Here is a 19,566-nt window from a genome sequence, read left to right on the forward strand (position 1 = left end):
CTTTAAGATGGTTTTGATCGCTTAGTGGGATGCGAGTGGGATATATATCAAAATAAATGTTTTGTAACTCAAGACATACAATTTTTGTGTTAAAACATTTATTTTGATAGATATCCCACTCGCATCCCACTAAGCGATCAAAACCATCTTAAAGGAATAGGCCTAAGCTTTCTTTTGAGCAAAAAAAAAAAATTAAAAAAGGGCCCATATTGGAAAAAAATTTTGATTTTGCAAAAAAAAATTAAAAAATTGTATGTCTTGCGTTACAAAATATTTATTTTGATAGATATCCCACTCGCATCCCACTAAGGGACTAAAAATATCTTAAAGGAATGGACCTAAGCTTTCTTTTGACTACAAAAAAAATTTTAAAAAAAGGGCCCATTTGGAAAAAAAATCGTATTTGCAAAAAAAAAAGTCAAAAATTGTAAGTCTTGAGTTAAAAAATATTTATTTTGATAGATATTCCACTCGCATCCCACTAAGCGACCAAAAGGGTCTTCAAGGATAATATCTAAGCTTTTGTTTGACCTAAAAAAAAGATTAAAGATGATTTCGGAAAAAAAATATTAAAAATTTTTTATTTTTTTTTTTAAATATTTTTTTTCGAAAGATCGAAGAAATAGCTATCTATACTATTTGGGACACATTTTGCTAAGAACAATAGGTAATAAGTTACATGGATAAGAAAAAACCCCTGTTTGACCAAATTGTCAAAATTTTACCCCCTATAACTCAGAGAGTTCTCGACCGATGTTGTTGAAAAATTGTGTCTGAGTTACTATCCAATAGAGCTAACCTTGGTGCAAATTTCATCCCGATCGGAAGACATCGATTTCAAAAGTTGGTTCACTTGACATGAAATTCCCCTTATATGTATGTATAATAGGGCGGGCGGGTCGATTTAAAAATTGCTCAAGTGACATGTATCAAAATAAGAAACTTTGCCCAAGAAACCATATCTCTAAAATGAATTCTGATGTTCCTTATTTTGACCCAAAGGTCAAATTTTGAAAAATCCCACTTTGACCCATTTAAAATGCCCCAATCGAGTCTAAATGTATGACCGACCCCCACTAACTTTGGAGGGCCGACACACCCATGTTAGTGGCAACCCCATTGGAATCCCCTGGGGAGGTCCGCATACAAAAATTTCAAAAAAATCACCATTTTTTGTCACTTTACATGATGTATTATGTATAAATATTGTTTATAGAGCGTATGATAAATATAAATGTGATGTAGGTAATAAATAATATTAATCATACGTCTTTATTTTTAAGATTTTGTTTAAACTTTAAACCAACCATAACTTTTGATCGCAATGAGCGAAATGATTAATAGGAATAATTTACACACTATTCCAGCCAAAACTTATCCTTGCTCCATCAAATTATAATTTTTATACACTTCACCTTCGTTAGGAGGGTATACATAAGTTTGTCATTCCGTTTGTAATTTCCACAATATAATTTTCCGACCCTATAAAGTATATATATTCTGGATCCTTATATATATCGGTGTCGATTAAGCCATGTCCGTTTTTCTGTCTATTGAAATAAATTTTCTGAAGACCCTAGATATCATCGGGATCCAAATCTTCAATAATTCTGTCAGACATGCTTTCGAGAAGTTTCCTATTTAAAATCAGCAAAATCGGTCCACAAATGGCAGAGATATGAAGAAAAACCAGGATAACCATGAGTTGACCTATTTCTGACCTATGTATATCTGGATTACTAAGTCATTAGTATAGATAATATGGAAATCTAATGATAGATATTTCAAAGAACTTTGCAACGACGTATATAAGACCATAGTAAGTTGAAACTACAATGAGTCAAAATTTAAACAAATTTAAACAAATTTAAAAAAAAAAAAATTTTAATTTAAAAAAAAAATTAAAATAACGGAAGCAACTATAAAATCTTTAATAGGAGGATTTCCGGAAAAAGTGGATAAATTTATAAATGTTTAATGAATTTGTACAATATTTGAATAAATTTACATATTTTTTATTGAGCGGTTTAACTTTTATTTAACTTAATACAAGTATAAGTTTTTTCTGACTCACTCTTTAATTAAATAAATGTATATATTAATGAAATGCTAAAAAAATAAAAAAAAATCTTAAGAATATTTTTGTATTTTGAATATTTGGAAAAGTTTCCATTGTATTGTTTATATGATTGAATAGTTTATTTATGTATTTATTACAAATTTAGTTATTGTAATATACATATGTATGGGGAACTTTACCCATTTCTCTGGCAACATCGTCTTGCCATTTTAGTTATTACAGAGTCATAACCATTATTTTTGTAGTAGTTGGAGATTTACGATGGTTTGCTTTTGTTGTTTTATTTTCGCTTCTTTTTTTTGTATTGTTGTTTTTGTTTTATACAATCATTCAATAGAAAATCAGTGGTAGACGCGGACGACGACGACGCATGCATGCAATAAAATACAACACACTCAGACGGTCAGGCAGATAAAGAGATGGGTCGGGACCCGATCGTTGCGAATATATATATATGTACATATATGTATGTGAATAACTAACTGCTTTCTTAAGTATTTCATATATTTGCCTTTTTGTATTCATTCTTGTTTTGGCTGTCAAAGTGTTTAAAACAACACTTTTCTACACTGCGCTAAAGAAAAAAGAAAACAATAACAACTACCATCTGTGTTGCTGACGATTCGCGTTGTCGTCGTGTCGTCCGTCGTTGGTGTGTAAATGTAAATTGTCTGGCACAAACAAACGGTCTGTTCTTAAAATCGTTCAGTTGTTGTAACATTTTCTCTTATACCGGATATAAAAGAAAACCAAACAATATTTACATGAAATAAAACATTTGTTTTCGTTTCGCGTTAACGCTTTTGATTATAGAAATAAAAAAAAATTAAATAAAACTAAAAAAAGAAAAACATTTTTGTAATTTCTACAAATTTTTGTTTTACCCACACATAAGTTATTGTGCAAATTACAACAAAGAGAGTGAGAAGAGAGAGAGAGAGAACTAAACGTGTAAGGTGTTTGAGACGTGTGTGTTTGACTAAAATTTAGTGGCCCTCCGGTTAAAGTGGCATTTAATGCCAACCGGCGGGTGCCAGTCAGTTATTATTTAACAAAACTGTTGAAGCTGTAAAATAATTGTTTTTTTTAATTCACCTATAAATTGTTGTCTTATGAATTATGAACATTTTGTGGTAATTATATACTTACTTTTCGTTTTTATACCCTACACCACCATAGTGGGGAGGGTATTATGCATTTGTGCAGATGTTTGTAACGCCCAAAAATATTAGTCTAGCACCCACCTTAAAGTATACCGATCGACTTAGAATCACTTTCTGAGTCGATTAAACGATGTCCGTCCGTCCGTCCGTCCGTCCGTCCGTCTGGTTGGCTGGCTGGCTGGCTGGCTGGCTGGCTGGCTGGCTGGCTGGCTGGCTGGCTGTCCATGTAAACCTTGTGCGCAGAGTACAGGTCGCAATTTTGAAGATATTTCGATCAAATTTGGTACATATTACTTCTTCGGCCCAAGGACCAAGCCTATTGAAACTAGCTGAAATCGGTCCATTATTTCACCTAGCCCCCATACAAAGTCCCCTCGAAATTTGACTTTATCGGTCATAAATGTCTAATTTATCTATATATCTACACAAATTTCGCTCCAAATAAGTTCTATATATACAAAATTCATGTCACCAAATTTTGTTACGATCGGTCCATAATTAGTCATAGCTCCCATATAGACCCGTTTCCGAAAATCACTTTAACGTGCATAAATCGCTTAAAAATGTTGGTATACACACAAAATTCAACATAGTTAAATTTAATATAGACATAAATCACACGACCTAATTTCAAGGCGATCGGTCCATAATTGGTCATAGCTCCCATATAAGGCCCACTTCCGAAAATCACTCATGAATATAAATTATTGGTTAAAGAAAAATATTTTTACTCATTTACTTGGTGTAGGGTATTATATGGTCGGGCTTGACCGACCATACTTTCTTACTTGTTATTTTTATTTTTTTTTATAAACTGATTTCTTTACTCAGCGCAATATGTTGAAAACCCCATACATATTTTGTAAAACTTGTTGATTATGGCAAAAAATATATTTCTTTTTTTTTGGCTTTCATATAATTTAATTATATTAATTGCAAAAAAATATAAGAAACCTGCTGATGTGAAAGTATATTTAAAATTGACACATTTCTTTTTTTTTCTGTTGAAAATTAATTATGCAGTTTTAAGCATAAAATTTTTAATGATACGATAGATATTACGGGGTTTTTTTTCTGGTAAAATAAATATTTTTTTATAAATGATACATCTTTAGGAATGTTTGTATTGTTTGCTGTGATGTTAGAGGGGCTTTTTTTATATTTACATATTTGATATACAGTGCAGGGCATTATGAATAAATATAGTGAATATTAATGATGTAGAATATTTTTCAAACAAATATTAATGTTAAAAAATGTTAAGTAATGGGGGAATCAAAACTAGACATGTTATGACGTAACGACATTTTTAAGTATTACACATTTTATATATAAATAGGCCACAAGTTTTTTTGTGGTACACTTTTAAGTATGTTATTGTCCACCAATGTTGATGAAACTTATATGGCTTAAAGGTTTATTTTCTCTATATGTGCACAATACAAATTTTTTTTCAAAATTCTTAACATAAATGTGGTTTTAAAGTGGTCAAATTCCGACCACTGGACGATCCTAGTATATTTAAATATGTTAAATATTTTTTAGCAACATCTGACAAAAATTAAAAAAACAATACAAATTATTTCAAAATAATGATAGAATAATTAAAAATTTTAGGATTTAAGATTGTAAGATTGTCGAAATTTCTAAATCAAATTACAATTGAATATAACCCTTCTCTGAAAGATTTTTTGCGTATTTGGACAAATGCTTCTTTGTTACTAATATGGACCACTTGGAAAAAGCCAATGGATCACTCTATCGGACCCTGTGACTCAATTGTCTGAATGGTATTTCAGAGATTTAAAAAAAATTTAAATTTTAACTTTAAGAAATTCATCGATTCTCTGGGGGATTTGAGTCATATTTGGACAAGCCCTTAGTTATCACCAGGGAAACCAAAATATGCAAATGCATGTTTTTTCTGGTGAGTCTAATGAGCACATGGATAAGATATTTACACGTTTCAGAACTATTTAAGAATTTTGGCATCGATTTGTTAGTGCATATTTTTGCATATTTTACCCTTAAATACATATTTTTGCATATATTTGTTTTAAGAGCATATTTATGTCATATTTTGCGTTTTTAGAGCATATTTTACTGTTTAATAGCATATTTTGAGTTTATCAAAAACAAATTTTGTCTTACTTATTTTTCGCTGTTGTGTTACAGGTTTTTACTTCCTTTGTTTAAAATTCAAAATTGAAAAATAGATGGCTTTTCACCAAAAAAAAAATTTAAAAAACAGAAATTTTTTTTTAAATTTTAAATAACAATTCGAAAAATTTTTTTATTCAAAAAATTAAAAAACTGAAAAAAATGTTCACCTAAAAAAAAAAAATTTTTTTTCCAAAAAATTAAAAAACTGAAAAAAAATTTTTGTTCACCTAAAAATATTTAAATTTTTTATTTTGAAGTATAATTAGGTGAAGGGTATATAAGATTCGGCACAGCCCAATATAGCTCTCTTACTTGTTTTAATATAAAATAAGCACTATTTTAATAATAGCTCCATCTAAATATCAAATTTTAGTTCTAATTCAAACTTAACCGTTCGAAGTGTTAAAGAAATATTGTCTTTTAAATTTGCTCCTTTAATATCAGTTGATGTCGAAAGAACATTTTCTATCTATGTATAAAAATGTTTTTTTTTATGTTTTTTTAAGAGCATATTTTTTAAATTTTAAGAGCATATTTTAAAGTTTTTACTGCATATTTAAAGCGCCTAAAACGCTTTTTTTAGAGCATATTTCCGGTTTCCCTGGTTATCACTCATATTGACCATATAGAAAATGAAGCCAATGCACCACTCTATCTGACGTTATATCCCATTTGTCTGAATTATATTTGTAAGATTTTTAAAACAAATTTAAAATTTAAGTTTGAGAAATTCATCGATTCTCTGAGGGATTTTAGGCATATTTGTCATTCATATATGTATACCAAATAGAAAATGAAGCCAGTGGACCACTCTATCAGATGCTATAAACCATTTGTCTCAATTGTATTTGTGAGATTTTTTAAATAATTTTCAAATTTTAAATTTGAGAAAATCATCATTCATTCTCTGAAGGATTTTGGGATTATTTGAATAAGTCCTAATTTGTCATTCATATATGTATACCACATAGAAAAAAGCCAATGGACCACTCTATTAGATGTTATAAACCATTTGTGTGAATTGTATTTATGAGATTTGCAAACAAATTTTGAAAAGTTCTTATTTGTCACTCACATGAGCCATTTAGAAAATAAAGCCAATAGACCACTCTATTATATGCTACAACACATTTATCTGATTTTTTTTAAAAAAAATAAATTTATCTTTGAAAAATTTATCGATTCTTTGAGGGATTTAGAGCATATTTGACAAGTGGCACCGAAAAATGAGGAGAAACTTGTTCTAAAATTAAAATATTTTTTTGTTTTTAGTTCATTTGAAAAGTTTCGGTTTAAGATTATGCCAAATAATGATTTTTTGGCAGACTATTACATTCGATTCGGTTTCGGATTAAAAAACTTTAAATTTGGTAGGATCGGGGTCGGGCACTCATTTCAATTACGAACTCATGTACCTAAATACAAATCAACTAACTCAATAACACCTCAGTTCGGTCTGTATAAAATTTCGAAAATAAAATGTATCACAGAGCATCATTTATCCAATGATTTCTCAAACTGTTAATTAACATTTTATGCTTTTCCAATATTTCATCAAGTTTAACTTCATATTCGAAAAGGTAAATGTACCGCTTATTTGGATTATTTCGGTAACGGTGATATAGCACTAACGGTATTTTGGCTTATTTCGGTAACGACATTTGCGGTTATTTCGTTAACTTTAATTTCGGTCTATATGTATATCTTAAATGATTAATAAAGTTTACAAAAATTAAAAATAAAAAAATTAACATAAGTGGTATTATAAAAAAGCTCAATTGTTGAAATATCACGAATCAATATTTCAAATGAAATATGTTCCCTTTTTCCGTTTTTCGTTCATAAACTTTGTTAATGTGAAAAAATTCCCCATGTTGTGAATTTTTTTGATGGAATTTTGTAAACAATAAACAGCTGTTACGAACAAAATCAACTATTGTGAATGAAAAGTTCATGGGAATATCACGATAGCAATTTTCCCTTCGAGGTAAATGCATATTTCATGGGAACATTTCACATGTTTTTCACGATAGGGGTGAATTTCTAATTATTTACAGAATAGCGTTAACGTTAACTGCAGTTATTAGCGGTAACGTTAATAGAGCTGAAAGTATATTTTATGGGTAACGCTAGCTTAGCGGCAACGGTAGCTAACATTGAATTTGGTATTTTTCCAATATTCATTCACTTTCTACTTCATTATATGGAACTTGATTATTATCATTATAAATATCCATTAATTTTTTTTGGAAACTTTCCACTATACGACAATATTTTGCAAACGCTGCAATCAATCCCAAAAAAACAATTTTAATTGTTATAGAATTGTGTGAAAAAATTAATAAATCTTTTTTTGGAAGCGTGGAAAAAAGCATTTTTAAACAATTATACAGGGCTCAAAATACAATAATTATATAAATTAAATTTGTTCAATTAAAATATTCTTACATTTGTATTGCAATTTCTTTTCGTCATACATTTAGATAAGAATTTGTTTAATTCTTTTCATATTTAACAAAATTGATAACATGTTTGAATAAACTGATAACATTTTTTTTTGTTTTAAATTTAAGACATTAAAATCCCAAAATTAACTCTATATGCAATTTTACCGAAATTGCGATGTCTGCAACGCATTTTCTAAGGTTCAATGTCAATGTCAGCTATGAATTTCAAATATGCACTGGCATGATTATATTTTTCATATAAAATGCTCAACTGAGGACGTTTTTTGATTCCAAATTTTGATAAATATGTATGATGTTCTTTAAATAAAAACATTATCATTATGAACATTATTTGGCATTTTACCAGCTTTCAACATAAATGCGTAATTTAAGGTGTATTTTCCGATTCGATTGTATAGTATAATCCTAAACTGGAAATTCTATACAAAATTTATTTATTTATGTTTCTTTCATTCTTATCTATGGGGTACAAGTTCCAAAAGTTCTATTGTATGTTTTTCGTTGTAGACTGAGTGTTAAATATCAAAACAATACAAAAATTAGCATTTATTAGTGTATTTAATGTATTTCGATGTTTGTTTGTTTGTCTTCTAGTGTATAATAGACTTATTTGTTTAAATATATTTAATTATGTTTCATTAAAACGTGTGGCTCTTAAGTAGCGGAAAATATGTCTAATATTTTTTTTTTGTTATCATCTGTCATTTTAAAATCAAATATTTATAAAATATTTTGTCTATCAAAACAAAAGAATGGCACAAAAAAAAAACAGTTTTGTTTTGATATTATTTTTAATTATTTATTTGGGTTTTTGTTATATACTACGATAGTTGTATATAAACAAAATAATATATATTTTTATGTTAATTAAAAAATGTGTATATATATACTTTTGTTTAACACAATTTTATGATTATAATCTCAAGCATCAGTTAAAAGATTTATCATTTTGTGTTTAACTAGATAATTTTATTCTTATCAGATATTTGGCAGATTTGCAGAAAGAATCATATGTTTCAAAAAAATTTGGTTTAACTATAATAAAATATTATACGATTTCAAAGACATATTTTTAAAAAACATAATTGGACATGCCCGACCATGTGATGTTACACCAGTTACTATTTTAAAGAAGCCTTAAATGGTTATATTCCATATAAATACCTCCTTATTAAATGGACACTGTAATGTTGAACGGATTATTTCGCCTCAAATGGGAGCTATGTCCATTAATATATATAATAGGCAACATATGTGATTTATAGAGATTTTCTGAAGTAGAATTTACTTTAGATCTATGGGCCATTATGAGCCGATTCAATAAAGTTGGTTGTGTGATTTGCTTATACATTTATACAACTTATTAATGCAAAATTGTATATATGTCTGAGCGTTAAAGTTATATGTATTCCTGGTCCCGTCTTTATCGATTTAGAAAATTTGTGATTAGGGACTATAATTTCATTTGATGTGCTTATTTAATCGGAATTAAAATAATAAATAAATATGTTATTCACATAGTGAATTAGCAGTGTTAAATGTTTAAAATGTATTTTAAATTTTTATTTAGGGCCTTCAAAAACTTATCAATTTTGTTATATTAGACTCACATGCCATCTCACTTGGACATTTATGATCATTCACATTGTTCACCTCAATAAGCATCTATGGTACATCTGCAAATATGTGGACACTATCTCGCAAATAATTCCTATTTCACCACTTCTGGATCCTCGCCTGCGATAGTGTAAAGTACCTAGAAGTTATCCTGGAATGAGGACACACTGGCGAGAGTGTCTAAGTCCGCTATTTACACATGTGGGCTTATTTGTTGAATAGCTCTAGGCAAATCCAATTACCGTAGACCATTTTAAATCATTGTAAAGGGTTTTTTAATAAGAGCGCTACAAAAGTTTTTTTTTAAATAAAACAAAAACGGTTTGGATATCAATGAAATTCTTTATTCCTGTGAAAGTACGTTCGATGCCATTATGTATGGAACTCGATTTCTTTTGCATGGCTACCACGGGAACGCTTGCAGAAATCCAGACTCTGAACCCAATTTTCGACGGTTTTCAAGCATAAATCGGCCGATACTGCTGCAATTTCACGTTTGATATTCGAACGAAGTTCATCAGTCGTCGTTGGCTTGTTGCCATAGACCATAGACTTGACGTAGCCCACAGGAAATAGTCTAACCAATCGACTGGACCATTTCGTAAGATAACACGTTCTCCAAACTTGGTTTCCAATAAATTGATTGTGACATTCGCTGTGCGGCTTATGGCGCCCTTCTGTTGGAACCGCATGTCCTCCAAGTCCATATCATCCAATTGGGACCAAAAATATTCTGTTATCATTGAACGGTAGCGATTCCCATTCTTGATCATCACGAAGGAAGTACGGCCGAATTCCGCCGCCGGCCCATAAACCGCACCAAACCGTAATGCAATGATGACTCATGGACTACGTGTGGATTGCCATTCAGCCAGAAATGATTCTCATCGCTGAAGATGATTTTTCGCTCTTAACGTTGAGGCCAATGACTGCGAATTTCGGTAGTAAATTTTAATAATTTCGTCTCGTTGTTGGGTCGTATATCATTTCATCATGAAATGGCAAACCTTACTGAAGAGAAATGTCAAAAGAGCGGCAAAAAATATGGCGTCGTTTGCTGACCCTGTCGGTCTATTTTTGTAGCGTCCCTGTTGAAATACCCTTTACATACCTCGACAATGATGATTACAGGCATTGCCATGATTTATTGACATCCTGATGATCTTATGACCAAAAGCGTTGATTTTAATGCGGCCATTAGACTCGATTACTCGTGTGGAACCAAAGATACTTCGGCCATGCAACCATATTGGGCTGTATGGAAGAACTCCATGATTTCTGTCGAACATGGATGGAAAGACTGATGGTATACAATCCCTCCAGGAGCACCCATTTAAGATCTTCACTGATGGCTCGAAATCAGATGTGGGTGTGAGGGGCGGCTTTTATATCGTACAGAATGATACGCATGTGTCTTTTGGATTACCGAACCAGTGTAGAGTTCATCTGCGTAATGCTGGGAATTGGCTGAGATCTCAGTTGTGGGTAAGGTAGCGAACTTGCTGAGATTTTACATAGTATACGGAGTAAATATTGGTATTAACACAGTCAGCTTGCCCTGAAATCTACATGACATATAATGGTCCTGAAATGCCGGGTATTAGATGACGAGACATTCTTCAGTTGACTCTTCTAGATATTCATTAGTCAAAATAGGAGCCTAACATGATGAGGTTGATCGATTGGTTGGTATACCGCACTCATTGAGCAAACTATTGGTCCATAATCGACTATATATCGCAAATCAGCAATATTATGACTGTCGGAGAACCACAACATTGATAAACAATCCGTGTGATCGACTACGGAATGTGGTTGCAGTGAGCACATGTCACCGAACTGATCCCATGATTTCTTCCTCGGAGGTTGTGACCATGTTGTCGCTTTAACATGTTTGATCTAGGTGATGTTGTTGTTTTAACATGTTTGGTCACGGAGGTAGGAGAAATAAACTTGTTTTCTTTGGATATTTTAATACTGGTTACAAAATCGTATTAAAATTAATTCGCTTAAATTTCAATGATCAACGTTTTGCTACAGTTCCACAAGTTTAGTGATATTTGCTCTTTTCACATGTCACGGCACTAGTGCGTTTGACAGAATTGACACAAATTTCGCACAGAGATGCTAAAAGCCACAAATATTGCAAATTTAATACGGTTCTCTAGATGTTAAAACAATTTTGGGAAAATCTCATAAACATTCATATATATTTTTTTTAAATAAAAAACTATTACGCAATCTATTTTATTTCTATTATTTAGTTGATAAATGCAAAATTTTATAACAACAAAATCTGAATGATCTCTTATCTTATCACTTGTTTCTTTCAAATACTAATAAAAAGTTAATAATTTTTTTTGGTTAGTATTCGATTAGATGAGATTAAAAAATTTGGTCGATAATATTTTGATATAACAGGAAACTTAACATAAAAAATTCAATTCAAATAAGAGATTTTAATGGATTTATAGTAGATCCCATAAGTTTATGTGTAATAACATTCAAGACGACTCTCGTATTAAAACAAGTAATTAGAGAATTTAATTTTAAAAGAAAAGGCAGCGATCATAAGATTTAAACAATGTGAGATTGTATTTTACATGATGACTTAGAAAATTTCTGCAGCCTAAGAGTCTGCTACATTTTTCTTACTTTTAAACAGCTTAATTAAATTTACTGAAATTATTTGAAAGAAAATGATGAAAATAGAAATTAGAAATTGGTTTGAAACTATACAGATTTCTCAATTATGAACCGATTATAATAATTTTGAATATCAAATCAAGGGCGTACATTTCGTGATGCGGATTTTAACAGCAGATAAGAAGGAATTTCATTACAAATACACCTTTTGACCTTAATAATGATACAATTTAAATAAATCAATATTACAATTATTCAATAAAATTTATATATTTACACATATGAATTATTAGTCAAGTGTTTTTATTTATAAGTGTAAATTTTAATAATTGTCGTCATTGGCACCTTGTACCCTCTTAAATGCTTTTCTTATCATTTCCGATACTTTAAATGCAAAAAATTTTACCTCTTATCACTTATAACAAAATAGCATTGGCAATATTATGACGCTGCTGAGGCGGCTCTTATAATTAACAATTGAAACTTGTGTTTTATGATTTATTTAAATAACAAAACAAAAAACACAAAAATAAAACATTTTTATAAATGTAAACACATGTACTTTGCATTTAATCATTCAAACTCGAACAATAAATTGATTGATAATACAATTCGATTTGAAATTCCTTTTAATCGTTTCTTTGTCATTGTTGTTATTGTTGGTGAAATTGTTATTATTTATTTTAAATTAACAGTCATATGTTTTATAAGTATGTATTTAAACGTTGTATAGTTATTGCACTTGTCATTAAACAATTAATTACTCGTACAATTGCATTTATTGCACATTTTCGTGTGTTGCACATTGAAAACTTTTCTGAGATTATATATGTACTATATGCACGGTGGTAGTAACAGTTGTACTTTATTGAGAACCTCACTTCAAAGTTTGAAATTTACAGTGAGCCCTAAAAGTAAGTAAGATAATAAAAATCCTAAAACCTATCCATCGATTAAAATTTAAAACTTTCAGTTTGTTAGAGATTGAGTTGAATAATAGATTCGGTTCTGAAAAACAAAGATTTTAGTTCGACTATAATGATTTTCATGATATTAAAAAAATAGAAAAATTCTCTGGTGTTTACTCAATTATGAGTCTGTGTGTAGTACAGGATTCTCTTTAAAGTTCAAAGAAATTTTATTCTTGTGTGAATTTCTTCGAAGAAAACCACCATAATTTAAATTCTTGGTGTAACTCATTATGACAATATGACTAATAGCAGACTGTGTGAATACCCCAAATATGTATTTATATGTTATATTTGCCATTAGTAAATTTTATGGATTCAAAATCAACAACATACAGAAAATTTACAGAATCTTGCCGTGTGTAATATGTTTTTGGTCACTGCATTGCCGACTACTGCATTACCAAACATCGGAAAAAATAACAATATGCAGATAATTACTGGTAGCTATGTATTCTGAAGGCATCAGTGAGATCAATGTGTAATGCCTTCTTTAAAAAATGTATAACATTTTTAAGAATTAAAATATTTATAGAAGATTTCGAAATAAATGACAGAAATGGGTGATTTTTTTAAAAAAATGTTGGACCAATATTTCTTTTTTGTTATTTTATTTGGTAAAATTTTTATTTTCCATGCATCCGTCGAAAACAGGGTCCTAGGTTTCTTCTTTGAAGGATAGCAATTCCCTTATAAGAAAATTTGTATGATCTAGTAATTTTTGGAATATTTGATATCTTTGAGTATTGTATGAACATTGAGAACTCTACGGATGTAACAATTTCAAATGTATCAAGGAGCAACTGTTCTTATTCTTAAGTGTCTTGCCTTTTTTTATTGTAGCTTGTCGATGAAAAAGCTTTTCCCAATAGTTATTTGTTATATTGGTTTTATAAGTGCTTAATAGAAGATATCTTGTAGTCCAGTTCTAGGACTGATCGTGGACCATTTAACCAGTTTATTTGAAAGGACTTTAATTTTATTAGTGTTAGTTTAGATTCAGTGAATCCATATTAGCTGAGATGAATATCAAGATATCTTACATGATCATGTTCGAGAATTGATATTTATCTGTTTTGGGGGACAACTATCCCATCTTAAGGTTAATATAAAATGGACGCATTAAGTTCTATTCTCCATTTCTGTATCCATTTCTCCATTTCATTGATGTTATATTGTAGATGTTCGGATGCTACTAAGCATTCACTTAAAAATGCTGTATTATCAGAAAGATCTGAAGATCTCTGAAGAAACCACAACCTTTAATCCTATTTGGAAAGATCTGTCAATTATATAATTTTGAATTAACCTATGTATGCTCTCAGGTAATAAGCAAGTAGATACATGAGATAAACATATCTATAACCAATGACGAGCAATATTTTTTGTTCTCGAATGTTTTCCGGACAAGGATTGTTATTTGATTTATCTATTCGTTCGATAGTGTTATCAAGCTTTTAAGTAGCATTATTTAAAACAATTTACAGAATATTGAAAAAAAACGTTTCAATGTATCAACAAACTGCCTGTTACTAAATGTCGACATAAATTTATTAGGCCGATAAACTGTCCGTTAACAATTTTGTTTTTCTCAATATACCGACAAAAAAGATTATTTTCAGTTGGCAATACCTCTCAAAATAGATGTGAAAGTTGGGAACCCTGCCTTCAATTGACAACATGTTTACATAAATCAGCTGTTTAACGTGGCCATCGACAGCCGGAATCTTTTGAAATATTCATTATCCTCCATGTCTGCCAGGTAGTTAGGCCTGGTATGATAAAATTTTTCAGCATTCACTTCGAACTCATGTTCTTCGTGTTCATCCTCCATAAAATTAATGTTAATTCCTCTATTAAACTTTTTTTTTATAAAATCTATTTAATTTCGTTTACAAAAACACAAACTATGAACAGCAGTCAGCTGATTGAATTTATCTGTACGATATATAAATAATTGGCAGATGAGGTCGGGTTAGCTTTGCGACAGAATAGAAGCAAATGAGACATTGAGAAAACCAAATTTCTTTAATCTGCAGTTTTTCGTTGGGAAAAAAGATAATCACCTAATGAGAAAACGGCCCTTTATCTTATATCTGTTCTCCTTATTATTTATACACTCATGTGTGGGCTGGTGTTTCAAACTCTATTTTGAAGATTCTTCATCGCAATAGGATATCGATTGACCCATAGGAAGTTTGTCGTAATGTTCGTTGGTTTTCACTGTTTACTACAATGTGTTTTGATGAAATGATTGAACTTCTTTCCAAAAAGATTTTTGCGCAATAGGCGATCTTTCTAAAGATCACATCTATTTGTGGTGATTCTTTAGTCGTACTGTTTGTATGTGGTATAAACTCCTGGTAGATATAATTCCTGTAATGACAATTTAAATCAAATGTGTACAAATACTATCTGGTAGCACTATCTATTTCTCAAAAACCAAAATAACAATGCACAGCTTGGAAGGGGACCATTCACTGAAAGTTGGTTCCACACAGAACTAGAATATTTGCTGAGAAATTCGGTATTTATAGAACCAGTGGTTTTAAAAGAACCGTTTATTCAATAAAATTTTTGAGTCTCCTGAAATGTAGATATAAACATATCTAAACTAGCTCCTATTCAAATGAATTTGGAAACATCTTAGCACAGACAATGTGAAATTCCATTAAGATATCAGCAATCGTTCACGAGCTACCGAATTATTTCCAAAATAAAAAATTTATAAAGCTCTTTGTGACGTTGCAAGCATTATGTGAGACATGCTTATTAACTTATTTGGTGTAATTTTCTAAATTTATTGTATATTATGAATATTATTAAATAATTTGTTTGTTTGAACCGAATTTTATGCTTAACACAGGCCTTAATACTCGAACTTATAAATTTCCATTAATTCATAAATTTCAAACATATATTTTAGTTTACATTAATTCTTACTAATTCAATAGAACAGGGGAGATTTTTATTTGCTGTGGATTTAATGAAATTCACATTCACTCTTTGTTGATATAATTTACCTCCAGAGGGAAAAATACTTTGCGCTGTATCTATATTTGCCCTGTTAAAATTACTAAAATGCGTTGGTAGATATTGTTTAATAAAAAGGGAAAATGTGGAGACTTGATGTGTAATAAATTTTGAGGTTTTAAAAAAGAAACATTTGAGACAAATAAGAATAAAATTAAAAGTGTGTGAGTTTATGTCAAAAATGAAATACAATTAATAAAACTCGCGAGAATATCGCCGACTATAGCTGACTTTTTATTAATTTTTTTTGTGTAATATTTTCAAGTAGATTTGCTTTATTAGTATTTTTATAGCAAAGTGATCGTTTGCTATAAAATTTTATTCAATGTTGTTGTATTGCCATTTTCTCACAAAATTTTTCCTGCCCTATATTATACCTCCTGCGTTTACTGGATTGATCAACAAATTTCTATATATAAAAATATATTTAATAAAAAAACATACAAACAATACACATATTTATAAATATCACACTCAATATTTTTCTTATTTATTTTTGTTTTGCTTTTTTTCTATTTATTTTTATTTCTATTATTTGTGAGCTTGACTTTTTTACGATTCTCTGGCACATTTCTCTGGTTGTGACTAAAATATTTTTATTTAGTTGTTAGTTGACACTTGGCAAATAAACATTTAGCAGGGCATCACGCCACGTGTTTCAACGAATATTCTTTTTAAAATTCCAATAAATTAAATAAATATCTAAAATATATTTAATTTCAAATACATGCATACTAAGTGCTTTGTAAATAATATTTAAATTAGTTAATATTAATTTGTTTACTAATTTTATTATCAAATGTAAGTGAAACAGTGATTTAATTAGTTGGGTTTTTTATTTGTTCGCTTGCAGTTTTAATCTATATACAAATCAGCAGTAAATAGTTTTTATTTTACTAGTGCGAAGCTTTTTTGTTATTAAAAAAAATATATATATTAACACTTATTAAATTAACAATAATTAATATATAAATTAAATATTTCCAGTTTTTTTTCTTTGAATTGAACAAAGGGTTACGAACAAAGACATAGAGTGGTGGTCAAAATAATAGGAGCACAAAACATTAAAGCAATTAACACGTGATATATGTTTATTTCTATAGTAATTTTATCCTATCACCATGAGTGGCAAGGGTATATATGAGGCCATCAGCGCAAAAGTGGTGTAAACCAGTCCTTTTACATTACCAATACTAATACAAAAGTGGGGTAGTTACCTTTTGGTATGCTCAGACCATAATATAAAAAAAGTAATGTAGCAAAAGTGGTGTAAGTTAAATATATACCACTAAATAAATAGTTTGGGGTTACACCACTTTTGCACTGATAGCCGCATATAAGTTTATCATTCCGTTTGTAATTTCTATTTTTTATATTTGCGACATCATGAAGTATATATATTCTGGATCATTATAGATAGAGATGTCGATATAGCCATATCCGTTTATATGTTGAAATCAACTTTCCATAGCACCCACATAACTTGCATACATGATTCATACATCAATATATACGCTATAGTCACGTTCGGTTGCTGTTTAAAATTGAAAAAATCGGACCACAAATGGTTGAGATATAAAAAAACATGACTATTTTTACCTATTTTTGATCCATATCTGGATTACTAAGTCATTAATGTACAATATATTACTTTAGTAATAATATCGCGTTAAGAACATTACAAACCATAATAATTGTTTCTTGATTCAAATTTGTCCTTGTTAATTTTTAGGTCGTTTTTTATACACTTCAGCTTCGTGAGAAGGGTATATATAAGTTTGTCATTCCGTTTGTAATTTCTACATTTTTCATTTCCGACCCTATAAAGTATATATATTCTGTATCCTTATAGATAGCGGAGTTGATTAAGCCATGTCCGTTTGTCTGTCCGTCTGTCTGTTGAAATCAACTTTCCGAAGCCCCCAAATAACTTACATACACGATTCATAAATCAATATCTCCGGAATTCTTCCGGCTCAGTTGCTATTTAAAATCGAGAAAATAGGTCCACAAATGACTGATATATAAGGAAAAAAAACAGGAAACCATGGATTTTTTACCTATTTTTTGACCTATATCTGGATTACCAAGTCATTAGTAAAGATAATATGTATATCTAATGATAGATATTTCAAAGACCTTTACAATGACGTATAAAAAATATTTTTTAACCCAAATTTTTTTTCACCAAAAGTTTTTTTTCGCTAAATATTAAAAAAAATTTAAAAAACAAAAAAAAATTTTAAAATTTAAAAAAAAATATAAAATTTAAAAAAAATATTTTTTTTTCAAAAAATAAAAAATTTTGTTTACTTAAAAATATTTAAAATTTTTATTTTGAAGTATAATTTGGTGAAGGGTATATAAGATTCGGCACAGCCGAATATAGCTCTCTTACTTGTTAAATTTGCATCTAATTTTTAAAAATTTGTTTCCTGTTTAAAAGTTTAGTGGATTATGTTATAAGTTTTTCAATACAAATTTAAAATTTTTGTGTGAAAATTTGTAATAATTCGTAATAGTTTTTTGTTATTGAACAGACCAATAATAAAATGAATTTCGTGTTGCTATTATTTTGTCCGCAGCTGTAGTTTCTCTTTTTTTTCTTAACGAAATAAACAAATAAATTTTAATGTTTCATAACAATTTTATAGATATAAATCTGGAATTTTATAAAACAGATAAAATTAATACGATTGAAATAAAAACAATTTGCATTAACCTGTTTGTCTGGAGTTATAAATTGTTTACCTCCTACATTGATATATGCGTATTTAATTTTACAACATTTGATGCATTCCGATTTGGCGTTAAGTTTTCTGAATAAAAATAGAAATAAATGTGAATCAATTATAAAGCGATTATGCATCATATTTGAGAGGGTTTGTGCAGGGGGGTTATTGTGTAATTCGATTCGAAAAGAAAATCATTCGAATTTGTATGGTTTATACATGGAAACTCGAACATGATTTCTTTCGAATCCAATTAGACAATTCGATTTTATATTTGTAACGTCCAAAAATATTGTTCCAACATTTGTATACCCTTCGTCGTTCTGTTTGTAATTTCCATATTTTTCAGTATTCGGTGTATGACTTAATTTTTTCAAATTTTTAGCTTTTATTTTGAAACATTTTTACGATATAAATTTATTCAAAGGTATAACATTTTTGCCATCTTACTGGCAAAATATGGATTACGAGCCAAGAGAACTGCTCATATTTTGAGGCCAAGAACGAATCAATCCAATATCGGATGCTCTGTTCCAAAGTAAAGCGTATGCCAGAGAGAGGGTTCTGCATCGATCGAAACAAATAGTAGTCGAACGGGGCACGGTCTGGACTATAAAGCGGGTGAACTTCCCAACCTCTTCATTCTAAATCCTTTCTAAAAGGTATTGCAACATGTGGCCGAGCGGCCAATGCTCG

The 19,566-nt window shown here is 29.7% G+C and overlaps 2 protein-coding genes across 6 annotated transcripts in view; both read left to right on the forward strand.

Annotated features, from left to right (window-relative positions):
* Positions 1 to 19,566, forward strand: part of LOC135959048 (mucin-17) — a 66,198-nt gene that overhangs the window by 12,973 nt on the left and 33,659 nt on the right. The window lies entirely within an intron of this gene.
* The window catches only part of Pfrx (6-phosphofructo-2-kinase), a 35,973-nt gene that overhangs the window by 9,994 nt on the left and 6,413 nt on the right, over positions 1 to 19,566 (forward strand). The window contains exon 1 of one of the 4 annotated variants that reach the window (XM_065510049.1): positions 2,533 to 3,213. The exons of 1 other annotated variant lie outside the window; for it this stretch is intronic. The gene's annotated coding sequence lies outside the window, so the exon portion shown is untranslated. Of the gene's footprint in view, positions 1 to 2,532; positions 3,214 to 16,655; positions 16,940 to 19,566 lie in introns of those variants that run through there. 2 more of the 4 variants (XM_065510050.1, XM_065510051.1) reach the window with 2 other exon arrangements.

This window comes from Calliphora vicina, chromosome 4 (genome assembly GCF_958450345.1).
Source record: "Calliphora vicina chromosome 4, idCalVici1.1, whole genome shotgun sequence".
Lineage (NCBI taxonomy): Eukaryota > Metazoa > Arthropoda > Insecta > Diptera > Calliphoridae > Calliphora > Calliphora vicina.